This window comes from Megalobrama amblycephala, linkage group LG20 (assembly GCF_018812025.1).
Source record: "Megalobrama amblycephala isolate DHTTF-2021 linkage group LG20, ASM1881202v1, whole genome shotgun sequence".
NCBI lineage: Eukaryota > Metazoa > Chordata > Actinopteri > Cypriniformes > Xenocyprididae > Megalobrama > Megalobrama amblycephala.
The window spans coordinates 33,393,180-33,407,224 of record NC_063063.1 but is presented as its reverse complement, the minus strand read 5'-3'; the positions used below and the strand labels follow the sequence as shown (position 1 = coordinate 33,407,224).

At 36.4% G+C, this 14,045-nt stretch overlaps 1 long non-coding RNA gene across 1 annotated transcript; it reads left to right on the top strand.

Annotated features, from left to right (window-relative positions):
- Nucleotides 1-11,117: 11,117 nt before the first annotated feature.
- Nucleotides 11,118-12,568, top strand: LOC125255543. Its single transcript, XR_007181926.1, has 2 exons — nt 11,118-11,520; nt 11,623-12,568. It is a non-coding gene; the product is annotated as an uncharacterized LOC125255543 (long non-coding RNA).
- The last annotated feature ends 1,477 nt before the right edge of the window (nt 12,569-14,045 follow it).

Genomic DNA, 14,045 nt, shown 5'->3' with positions numbered 1-14,045 from the left:
GCTCATGAAAACCCAAAATTCCTATCTCAAAAAATTAGCATATTTCATCCGACCAATAAAAGAAAAGTGTTTTTAATACAAAAAAAGTCAACCTTCAAATAATTATGTTCAGTTATGCACTCAATACTTGGTCTGGAATCCTTTTGCAGAAATGACTGCTTCAATGCGGCGTGGCATGGAGGCAATCAGCCTGTGGCACTGCTGAGGTGTTATGGAGGCCCAGGATGCTTCGATAGCGGCCTTAAGCTCATCCAGAGTGTTGGGTCTTGCGTCTCTCAACTTTCTCTTCACAATATCCCACAGATTCTCTATGGGGTTCAGGTCAGGAGAGTTGGCAGGCCAATTGAGCACAGTAATACCATGGTCAGTAAACCATTTACCAGTGGTTTTGGCACTGTGAGCAGGTGCCAGGTCGTGCTGAAAAACAAAATCTTCATCTCCATAAAGCTTTTCAGCAGATGGAAGCATGAAGTGCTCCAAAATCTCCTGATAGCTAGCTGCATTGACCCTGCCCTTGATAAAACACAGTGGACCAACACCAGCAGCTGACATGGCACCCCAGACCATCACTGACTGTGGGTACTTGACACTGGACTTCAGGCATTTTGGCATTTCCTTCTCCCCAGTCTTCCTCCAGACTCTGGCACCTTGATTTCCGAATGACATGCAAAACTGAGCAACAGTCCAGTTCTGCTTCTCTGTAGCCCAGGTCAGGCGCTTCAGGAACAGCCTATTCGTTCAGAAATTTCTTTCTGTGTCTTACCCTCTCGCTTGAGGGTGTCAATGATGGCCTTCTGGACAGCAGTCAGGTCGGCAGTCTTACCCATGATTGCGGTTTTGAGTAATGAACCAGGCTGGGAGTTTTTAAAAGCCTCAGGAATCTTTTGCAGGTGTTTAGAGTTAATTAGTTGATTCAGATGATTAGGTTAATAGCTCGTTTAGAGAACCTTTTCATGATATGCTAATTTTTTGAGATAGGAATTTTGGGTTTTCATGAGCTGTATGCCAAAATCATCAGTATTAAAACAATAAAAGACCTGAAATATTTCAGTTGGTGTGCAATGAATCTAAAATATATGAAAGTTTAATTTTTTTCATTACATTATGGAAAATAATGAACTTTATCACAATATGCTAATTTTTTGAGAAGGACCTGTATATGTCACATATATAAATATCAATATACATGACATATATTTCTTTGTATAAATATTCAATATACAAATTACACATATATGTTTAACATATTGCTTACAATGCACATTGCCTTAAATGTTAAACGGTGCAGTTAGGAAAAATAGAATACAGTAAAACAGTTAAAACATTAAATCTTTATTAAAACATTCAATTATTTAAAAAAAATGAAGTTGTGCAAAATTAGAAAACTAATGAACACTCAACAAAACAAGCCCAGAACAGGAAAATCCACCAACAGGGGCCTGTATCATGAAGCTGGATTAGCTGGCTAGCCAGGTAAGTTTCAGATTAGTTTGCCCCAATTCTGTCTGTTGTTCATGACTCTGCATTGAAGCTGATGACGTGTTATCTGGTGCGACTGAGCTTCGTTTACAGTCTGAGGGAGACGCACGCTGTAAACAAAACAACCTTCGCAAACATGTCTAAGGATTTCGACACAGAGGAAGACTTGCATTTTTTTGCTCAGCCATATTTATTTGAACCCGAATACACGGATGAAGAACTGAGAGCGATGGAAGAAGCTCCTAGACAGCAGCAACCGCTGTCACAAGCTTCGGAAAGGCAAAAAGCGATGGAGACCTGGTGGTGTCACTGCAGAGTTGTGAACAACAAACCCGGAAGAGAAGACAATGCTGAACAAAGTCATAGTTTTTGTTATTTTTGGACCAAAATGTATTTTCGATGCTTCAAAAACTTCTAACTAACCCACTGATGTCACATGGACTACTTTGATGATGTTTTTATTACCTTTCTGGACATGGACAGTGTACCGTACATACATTTTCAATGGAGGGACAGAAAGCTCTCGGACTAAATCTAAAATATCTTAAACTGTGTTCTGAAGATGAACGAAGGTCTTACGGATGTGGAACGACATGAGGGTGAGTCATTAATGACATAATTTTCATTTTTGGGTGAACTAACCCTTTAAGCTAAATGCAGAATAATAGATTACTAGAAAAATATTTGTGTCAATATATTTTTTAAATTCTATTTCAATTATTGATAATAGTAATGACATACAAATTATATTAAATGTATCACGGTACAGTGCTGTTGTTATGGAGCTGTGGCTTACACATTACATCTGTACTAATTTCAGATGATTTTATTTATAATTGTTCATCTGATTAATAAAATAAAATGTATGACTCTGCAAATCCATTAAAATAATTTATAACTGCGATTTTTTTTGCGATTTTTTTTAATCGCAACATGTTGTTTATACATAAATCTCAATTTTAAAGATGAAAAGTAATAAACAGACAATAATGTGCTGATTTACCACATTAACATAATATAACTTACTCTTAATCATAATATAGTTAGTTTCAAGGTGCCCTAGAATTGAAAATTGAATTTACCTTGGCATAGTTGAATAACAAGAGTTCAGTACATGGAAATGACATACAGTGAGTCTCAAACACCATTGTTTCCTCCTTCTTATATAAATCTCATTTGTTTAAACGACCTCCGAAGAACAGGCGAATCTCAACACAACACCGACTGTTACGTAACAGTCGGGATCATTAATATGTACGACCCCAATATTTGCATATGCCAGCCCATGTTCAAGGCATTAGACAAGGACAGCCAGTATTAACGTCTGGATCTGTGCACAGCTGAATCATCAGACTAGGTAAGCAAGCAAGAACAACAGCGAAAAATGCCAGATGGAGCAATAATAACTGACATGATCCATGATAACATGATATTTTTAGTGATATTTGTGAATTGTCTTTCTAAATGTTTCGTTAGCATGTTGCTAATGTACTGTTAAATGTGGTTAAAGTTACCATCGTTTCTTACTGTATTCACGGAGACAAGAGCCGTCACTATTTTCATTATTAAACACTTGCAGTCTGTATAATTCATAAACACAACTTCATTCTTTATAAATCTCTCCAACAGTGTGTAATGTTAGCTTTAGCCACGGAGCTCTATCAAACTCATTCAGAATCAAACGTAAACATCCAAATAAATACTACACTTACATGATTAGACATGCTGCATGACGAACACTTTGTAAAGATGCATTTTGAGGGTTATATTAGCTGTGTGAACTTTGTTTATGCTGTTTAAGGCAGTCGAGAGCTCGGGGGTGGGGAGCACGAGAATTAAAGGGGCCACAGCCTGAATCGGCTCATTTATAATGATGCCCCAAAATAGGCAGTTAAAAAGATGAATAAAAAAATCTATGGGGTATTTTGAGCTAAAACTTCACAGACACATTCAGGAGACACCTTAGACTTATATTACATCTTGTGAAAAAGGGTTCTAGGGCACCTTTCAATTAATATTGAAGGCTATATGTTAAATATGTAGCTCTGTTGGACTCATTTTGTATCAGGGGTCCCTGCTCCATGTCTCTATTGACTAAGGAGTCCTTGCCCTGAAAAACTTTGAAGACCCCTGCTCTAGATCTATATTACTATTTGATTTCTTTGATGAAGCATCATACTTTGGTAGTTAAGCAGCAAGTTACATTGTTGTACAGGAAACATAGCCCAGATTGTTGAATGGCAGGGCTGTGCAGCACCAAATTACACAAATGTCTCAGTAAAAATGTCTAAAAATTTATAAAACTGATAAACACTAAACACTGGTTCACTGAGATCAGTCCTAAACAGCAAACTATTGAAATTTCAAAATATTTTAAAACAGTTGTGACATAACAAAGCCTTGTTTACTGAAATCACATGACTTTGTTTCAAAGTTTCACAAAGCAGTGATTTGTAAGCGCTCATCACTAGAGTCAGGGCTGCCAACTCTCAGACATTCAGTGAGACTCACACAACTGACACTGTTTTACGCCACTGTCACGAAGATACTCCGTGACCATGTGCGGACTATGGGGCACGTTCCCTCATTTCACATGTACATGCACACTTTTTACATTTACACTATGTTGTCTGTATTATGGTATCTTCCATAGGTGGGGCCAGGATGTTAAGATGGCCACCGGAAAGGTTCAGTGAGGGGTGTGGTAAATTGGCGTGAGCGTGGTCGGAGTACCGCCACTTTTTATACTGTTTGGTGTCCTTTGTTTGTATAATTTATTATTTATTTTTGGGTAACACTGCTTATTTTTTTTTATTTTTTGCATCTTGGGATTTATTTTTTTTGTGAAATAAATTTTTTGGGCGTCAAATGGAAATTCTGTTGTCTTCGTCACCTTAACCGCAAGGTTCATCCACGACAGCCACACATCCATTATTCTCACACAGTGAAAACTTCGAGGTCTCGACACGGAACCGCTTCTCCCCTCTTCGCGAGGCGGAACGCGACGCCGTGGTCATCGGAGACTCCATCGTCCGCCACGTCCACGCCACCACAGCCAAAGGTAAGGTGCGCAGTCACTGTTTTCCTGGTGCTCGTGTTCTTGATGTCGCCGCGCAGATTCCCGCGATCCTGACTGGCGCTGAGAACATCGGAGCTGTAGTTCTGCACGCGGGGGTGAACGACACCGGGCTGCGGCTGCGGCTGCGGCAGGACTTCAGGGGCCTGAAGCCTCGTTTACACTGCACGCGTGTGCGTTGCATTCAGGCCCGGTTCTAGGATTGCGTGACTGGGGGGGCATTTCGAAAACTTGGTGGGGCAGCATAATATGATTTATGATTCATAGGTTTATGATCTCCCCACCCCCTTTTAACTACTAAACAGTTTCCTCCATTTTTCAGATTTCTTCAGATTAATAACAGCTTCAGATTTAATATTAATCACAAACGTACTTTCTGTGATTCTGAAAGTGAAACAACAGGACATTTGTTTTTTGAATGTTTAGATAGTACAACTGTTTAATTAGCCTGTTTAGAGAATTTTGGTCTAACATACAAATGGCTTAAAATTACAATTAATTTGATTTCATTTTCAAAAAAAAAAAAAAAACATAACTTTTGATATAATAATGGAAGATGTACACATTCAATTTTCAACAATATTTTCATTTTGGGAAAATGTTATATTCATGTTATATTAATTTACTGTAGGTTCCTTAAAATAAAGCCATTGTTTTCTGTTTTTCAGAAAGAATTTTGGATTTACTCTAAATCTTTAAGAATGGTAAAATTTAAAAGTGGAACTTTTAAGACAGCTTGGTTCATTGAAGAAATTTAAACCATTAGAAGACCGGGTTGCATGATTCATTCCTTTTTCGTGTTTTTCCCCCTTATATTTTTGATTCATTTCTATAGAGTTGTGCTCAGTTATTTTGGCTATATAAAAATAAAAACCACAAGACATAATAATGACTGAATTTACACAAAAGATCCAGTTCAAAAGTTTATATGATTCTTAATAGTGTGTGGTTACCTGGATGATCAAAAGCTGCAAACATTCACTGATGCCCAAGACAACCCAACAAAATAAGATAGCCAGTGGGTTGTAAACCAATGAACAGGATGACTGGAAATTCTGACTGGAAGTTCTTATTTTATTTAAAGGTCTACTTTTTTTTTTTAGTTCTGTCCTACAAAAGCTTCATAAAACACTTTCCAGAAGACAAAATAAAAACAATTTACCCTCCAACCATCCTGTGCAAATGTTTATACCCCCTGAATTTTAATTGCTTCTGGAGTATCAGTAAATGTTTTCACCATTTGTAACAGTTGGGTATGAGAAGAGTCCCAAAACTGGGACTTATCATAAAGAAAATTATAAAAACAGTTGTAAATTAATGACACACAGTACTGAGAATAAATTAAGTATATGTAAACTTTTGAACTGCTTAATTTGTGTAAAGGCAGATATTATATATTGTGGACTATATGTAAACATCTCATAATAATACATTTTTGTTGCAGTGCTAAAAAAAACAAAAACAATTTTTGATCTCATTTATGTATTTTTAAATTATTGATATTTTGCAGATTCTGTAAGGTTTTATCACATCAAATAATAGGCTACTATTCAACAAATAGCACAATATGCTGATAGAATATTTTAGAGCTGAACATAACTGAGCAAAACTATTTTATATTTTACTAGAATAGTTACATCTATATATATATATATATATATATATATATATATATATATATATATATATACTTTTTTTTAGTTTTTAATTTATCCATTTTTGAGATTTTTCATGACTTGGAAATCACATTTTTAAAATTCCAAGCTAAATTTCCAAGTGTTCCATGATCGTGTATAAATGTATTAACGGTGTGTGCGCTGTGCGCGTTTAAATAGAGAGCGCATTTATGAAGGAGCTGCATATCATCTGCTCATGTGATTGTCATTTGCCGTCTTGAGATGTGATCAGATAAGGTGTGCAAAAGTCTTGGAAAACTGCTTAGGATAAGAATGTGGATGAGGACATGAATGCTTTTTACAAGTTGAAATCTTGTAATTATGGGAATTTTAGCATGGTGTGAGCACCTGAAGTGCTGAGCGTGTCTGTGAGGGAGAACTGTAAAAGGATGCGTGCCGCAAGGCGCGCCAGAAAAATACAACCGCACAATGTTTCTAGTAATTTGCGTATATAACTAATTTAGTGTTGATATATTTTTTACATTTTGTGTGCTATCACAAAAAAACAAGTATCCTGGGGATGTTGGAGGGGCACAAGAGAAATCTGGGGGGGGCATTGCCCCTCCTAGCCCCCCCCCCCAGACCCGGCCCTGGTTGCATTACGGCTTCGGCAAGGTTTTGTTCCGTCTTCTGCAGGGTGTCAACTCACACCAGAAGCATTTCAGAAGCGAAGCGGCTGGATTCCCAAAACCACTAGATTTGCCTGTCCAACGTTGTTTTTGTTGATTTTTTCATGTTTTTAATGGCTAAATTGTTATATTTTGTCCGGTTTAATTGTGTTTATTGCTATGCCATAATTTATTTTTCTGTAGCCATACAGATGAAGTTAATACACTTAAAATTCCAGTTATGGACAACAAAAACAAAGAAATTTCAAGTTTTTCAACTTCGAATCTCTTGTCGTCAGTTTCTGGCATACTGATGTGAAATATGAGCAGGAGTTTACTCAGGGTGATTATTTTGACTTTATTTTGTATTTGAGCTGCGCGTCTTGGACGCGGCGTCCGTCAAAAATAGGCGAGGCGCCTATCTTTAGTGAAGCGGCGCGGCGAGCCGCTTCTGGGACGCTTCTCAAACGCACCGCGGCGCGGCTGGTGTAAAAATGAGCATTGACTTATGGGGGCGGATTCGTGCCATTGATTACCAACCAAAGGAAACAGTCGTGTACTTTTTACGTGTGAGAAGGGGTACGTTGCAACACAGACGCGTGAGACCAACGCCGGAGAAAGGGTACGTCGCATCACAGACGCGTGACACTAACGCCGGAGAAAGGTTACGTCGCAACACAGACGCGTGAGACCAACGCCGGAGAAGGGGCACGTTGCCACCACAATAAATTAATATCTTACCCTCATGTTTTTTCCTATGTGTTCGTATTTTCTTTATCAATCACTTTTTTTTCTTTTACTTTTCTGTGTTCTGATGACACTGGATATATCCTAGATACAAATGGTGCATTGCATACAAAGTTGTATAGCCTACTGTTTAAAAACCTAATAATAATAATAAAAAAATAATTCACTTTCTCTTTGAGATTAGGCTAATGACTGTACAAATTATACACCACCAAAGTCGCAATTTTATGTTATGTTCACGACTATTACCAACTTCAAGCACGTAAAATTTATAATTATAATCTAGAAACATAATATTCTGGGATATGTCATTCTGAGCTTTTACTTTTGATAGTGGTAAGAATTTTAATTAAAAAGCTGACCATACAATGTGTGAATAAATTAGCTCACAATATCAGATTATATGCGATACTGTTTTCAGGAGATTAAGTCATTTTAATAGCCTATTATTTTCAAGAAATTAAATATAACAAAATATAGGAAATTACTATTCTGATCACAAATTTCTTAAAAGTAATGTAAATGTAAATTATGTTTTCAACAATAGCTGTAGGTTTATTGGCCTCGATGAGCATGAGACTCCTGGCCTGAGATTGTGTCCCAGACGGAATTATAATTCGTGAATCTTTGTAAATATTCGTGGCTTATACAGCGGGAAAATTTACTGTAATGCAGTTCTGTGGTTTTGCCTAGGCAGGGTTATTATAGTTAATTAATAACAAAAACTATTAAAACATTTATGCTAATCGAAATAAACCTGAAATATAAGAAAATATAAATATTAGTTGAAAAACTTAAACTGAAAGAAAATGATTGTTGCCTTGTCAGTATCATTTCTGTGTTTTTCCCCCTGACTTTCAACTGACGCGATCATCTTTTCATTAACCGACAAGATTAAATTAAATTAATTAAACAAAATTAGAATTGATAAGTGTCTGTGAATCATTAAAAAAAATCCCAGGGGTTTAGTTTTAGCCTAGGCCTACATGAACAAATAGCAAAATAACCAACAAAACATGAGGATTCATTATAATCACGCATCTGCAGCGCTTCTGTGAACGAAAAAAAGGATTGAATTATATAAAAGGAATAAATAGCCTATGTCTATGCGCATAACATAGCCTATTAACAAAATTAAAGGGGGAAAATGTGACAATTAGACTAGAGTAGGCTTGATTGATTGATTGAGACCTATATGAGTCTCGGTTCATTTGAGAAGTTCACACAAAGGAAACCAAGACGGCAGAAATATCTTTGTTTATTTTACGAGCAAAGTTTTTTTTATTGTGAGTGTACAAAACTAATAGGCATATTTAACCCTTCACAGATTCGAATGGTGTTGCATCTATGTGACCATAAATGTCTGATTATTTTAAGTTGTTTCCGCTTTTAAAAGAAAATTCAAGTGAACGCGTCGGCGCCTCATCACGCGGACACAAAACATATCAGTTTTAGTAACTTGACATCGCAGTTGTTAATTGTCAAAATAACATACATTCAACCAAACATATAAAAGGTTATGTGTGTAAAAGCGTTTAAATAGTTTAGGGTCCAAATCGACAATTGGGTTTGTGCCAAATTAGAGAGGTAGGTTATAACGCAGGTTTCTGTTTCAGTTTAGATTTAAATGAATTCGTTTTGGCTTAGGGCCTAACGTTTATATAATATTTTTTTCATAACTAAAATAGCTATGTAGTGGTTAATAAAATAATACAAGGACCGTAAATGGTTCTGCCACAAACTCAACTGTTGAACTGAACAGTACCAGAGGGTTAAAGGGATAGAGATGTGTATGTTGTCCCAAACACGTATTTCTTTTTCTTTCTTCTCTGGAAAATAAAAATTAAAAGTAGACTTATAGAAGACTTTTCTATGTCCCTCAAAAATATGATTATAGTAACAGTTCTATTTAGAACCGCATCGCCCTCATGAATAACCCCTTTATATGCATTTCTTTATTCCTTCTTTTTTGTTTTTCAAAGCTGTAATCGTCATAGCCACCTCATTAATGGTTTTCTGGAGCTCAACCATCAAACTACAGTTTTATAATTTAAAGATAATAATATACTAATAGTACTGAAAATAAACTATTATTAAACACATTATTTACAACACCAGCGTCCTTTATACCACTTTCAAAGGATAAAAAATTAGAAGTTTATTTCTTTATGGATCCTTGGATCTATTTAGCACCAAAACGGGTTCTGCTATTGCTACAAGCTGAAGAACCATAATTTGGTACCGTTTAAAACCATTTTTCTTTAGAGTGAAGGGAGGAATGCATTTGTGATGGACTTGATTTTGTTATTTTCAAAGCAATAGCCTACTTGCTACTACTAATATTTATTGAAATCACCGCCTGTTAAATAAAACTTTACTAAATTAATAATAAATAATTATAAATAATAATATAAAAAAAAAATATGGAAAAATGCAGGTAAGTTAACACATCTCATCATGTATATGATTTAAAATTAATCATATTAAAATATATATTTTTCCACCATTAAATAGGCTATTACTATTTCACATTTCACAAACTTACATGTAAATGAAATATACTGTCAATACACAAGTTACACAAATTATTTAGATAAATAAATACATTTATTTCTATTCAAAGGGATAGAAAACAAATTAATAATATAAGTCTAAAATGATTCCTTATCTTATAGCTCCATCTAGTGGACAAGGTTAATATCCAAGCCTTCAGGTTGCAGATGAAATTGCTGATGATTTAGAGCAGTGGTTATAATACCAAAAATAAAATTATAACAGTTCAGGGTGAGAACAGCAAATTCTAAACCAGGAGTTCTTAACTGAATATGGTTGGAGCTAAACTCTGCAGTAAAGTGGACCTTAAAGACCATAGCTGACAACCCCTGGTTTAGAATTTGCTGTTCTCCTGAGCATCAGAAATTCATACATCTATTATAACTGCTCCTCTTTTTGGTCAGAAGTTACCATGTTAGTATTCCTTCGTTGTAACAAATGTAATAATAATAATAATAATAATAATATAATAATAAGAAGAATCCTTTCTACCATCATCTTTTTACTGTTTATACTTTTTGTAACTTCTTATTTTCCCAAATAGACAAACTATATCCATGAAACCAAGAATGTTTTCTAGGATAACTTGTTCTCCACCTCATGTTGAAGAAAATGTTAAATGACAAAGAAAATTCAGGCAAGATCACGAAAGAACAAAAAAAGATATAGAAAAATTGAGCATAAGCTTTTAGGGCTATGGCATCCAAGTTAAAATAATGCCTTTAAATTTTCAAAACATGTTTAATTTGTTCACTTCAACACTAACGTAACAGCCAATACACACAAAGACACACACACACTCATAATACATGAAATAAATTTAGAATTCTTATGCACTGTTGCCACTAGTTAGTTAACTAATTATTGTAAAAACAATAGTCTATAACAAATAGCCTACATCTACTAATGGAAATTTTTAAATGCGTTTAAAGGCGTCATATGATGCGACGTATGATGATCAGGCGTCATATGATGCGACGTACATATTTCAGACGTACCAATCACACGTCATTTTTTATGTAAATTTCTCACGTACGCCGCCGTCACGTCGCCGCCTACGATTAGATCTACAGTGACGTCGCCGCGGGTCTATCGTCTGCCCTCCCTATCAATCCCATTCAAAATTTGACACGGTCTGACGGCGACGTAAGGGTAGACTGCGCCTTATCCTTCGCCTGCTTAGCCTTAGAACTGGCACGGACCGCCCCTCATATTGACTAGAGTGGCTGCGTATCAGCTCCGGTAGCCGCGTCGCAGCCGTAACGCGCCGCACAGGCGTGCAGTGTAAACGAGGCTTGATTGAGACGGTACGAGCCACATCGCCCGCGACGAGGATCATCGTGTCTGGACCGCTTCCGACGTACCGACGAGGACATGAAAGGTTCAGTAGTTTATTTGCTCTAAATGAATGGTTGATGTCTTGGTGTAATGAACAGAAGCTGCACTTTATAAATAATTTGAATCTTTTCTGGGAGCGTCCTAGGCTCTTCCGTGCTGATGGCCTGCACCCCAGCAGGATCTGAGCTGATCTTCTGTCAGAGAACATCTCAAAGACGCTTCGCACCGTATGACTAGTGAGTCAAACCTCAAATCACAGTCTGTGTTCTGCCCACTTAACTGATAGAAATGTGAGTGTAGTACAGTCTATAGAAACTGTGTCTATTCCCAGAATAGTGAGGTTTAACAATAAAAATAAAGGATCTAGAAAAAATCTGATCGTGATCAAACCAGAAATTCGCAAAATTACTGAACAAAAACAATTTCTAAAGCTAGGGCTACTAAACATTAGATCGCTGACACCTAAGGCGGTTATATATAAATGAAATGATCACAGATAATAGTCTTGATGTAATTTGCCTTACTGAAACATGGCTTAAACCAAATGATTATTTCGGTCTTAATGAGTCTTGTCCACCTGGCTACTGTTATAAAAACAAATGCCGTCCGATTGGCTGTGGTGGTGGTGTAGCAACAATCTACAGAGATATTCTGAACGTTACTCAGAAAACAAACTATAGGTTTAATTCATTTGAAATTCTTATGCTAAATGTTACTCTCTCAGATATAAGTAAAAAGTCGCTACTATCTCTTGCTTTGGCTACTGTTTATAGACCTCCAGGGGTTTATGCTGATTTCCTAAAAGAGTTTTCAGACTTTCTCTCAGACCTATTGGTCAACGTTGATAAAGCACTGATTGTTGGAGATTTTAACATTCATGTAGACAATACAAATGATGCGTTAGGGGCTGCGTTTACTGATTTACTAAACTCATTTGGGGCAAACAAAACGTCACTGGACCCACTCACTGTTTTAATCATACTCTAGATTTAATTATATCACATGGAATAAATCCTACTGATATAGAAATTCTACCGCAAAGTGATGACGTCTCTGATCACTACCTTGTAACATGCGTACTGCATACTGATGATATTTGTCAAATTGCGCCGCGATATCGACTAGGCAGAACAATTCTCCCGACAACTATAGATAAATTCACAAATAACCTGCCTGATATGTCTCAGCTGCTCATCGTACCTAAACACACAAATGATCTCGAGAAAATGACTAGCAGCATATGCACCATTTTCACTAGTACATTAGATACTGTTGCACCGATGAGATTTAAAAAGGTTAGAGAGAAAAATACTGCACCATGGTACAACAGTATTACTCGCTCTATCAAAAGAGAAACTCGTAATCTAGAACGCAAATGGAGACAAACTCGTTTAGAGGTCTTCAGAATCGCATGGAAAGACAGTTCGTCCCGCTATAGAAAGACTCTAAATGCAGCCAGGGCCGAACATCTCCGCAAACTCATAGAAAATAACCAAAACAATCCACGGTTCTTGTTTAGTACAGTGGCTAGATTAACAAATAAACAGACATCACCAGAACAAAACATTTCATTACAATTTAGTAGTGATGACTTTATGAATTTCTTTAATGAAAAAATCGAAAGTATCAGAAATAAAATTGTAAATGTACAAACTTTGACAGCGTTTTATGATTCAGCTTCAATTATCGCCCCTCAAGAACAGTTGCAGTGCTTTACAACTATAGGACAGGAAGAGCTAAATAAACTTATCTCTGCGTCTAAACCAACAACATGATTATTAGATCCAATACCCACTAAACTACTGAAAGAACTGTTACCTGTAGCAGAAGAGCCTCTTCTCAATATTATCAACTCGTCTTTATCTCTAGGTCACGTCCCACGATCGTTCAAGCTAGCAGTTATTAAGCCTCTCATTAAGAAACCACAATTAGATCCAAACATATTAGCAAACTACAGACCCATCTCAAATCTTCCATTTATGTCTAAAATACTAGAAAAAGTGGTGTCGGTCCAATTGTGCTCCTTCTTGCAAAAAACACTATCTATGAAAAATTTCAGTCAGGATTCAGATCTCATCATAGCACAGAAACTGCACTCATTAAAATTACAAACAACTTACTTCTAGCCTCTGACCAAGGCTGTGTCTCAATACTAGTGTTACTTGATCTCAGTGCTGCGTTCGACACTATAGATCATAAAATACTCCTAGATCGACTACAAAATTACACTGGTATTCAGGGCCAGGCTTTACGGTGGTTTAGGTCGTACCTATCAGACCGACACAATTTTGTTTATATAAATGGGGAAAAATCTAAGATAACGATAGTAAACTATGGAGTGCCGCAAGGATCAGTGTTAGGCCCTCTGCTATTTTTAATATACATGAATTATCCAATCTGACAGAATGTATTAAAGAATTAAAACATTGGATGACTAGTAATTTTCTTCTGTTAAATTCAGATAAGACTGAAGTATTACTTATTGGACCAAAAACCTGTACACAGAATCTCTCAGACTACAATCTGCATTTAGAAGGATGTACTGTTACTCCATCCTCGACAGTTAAA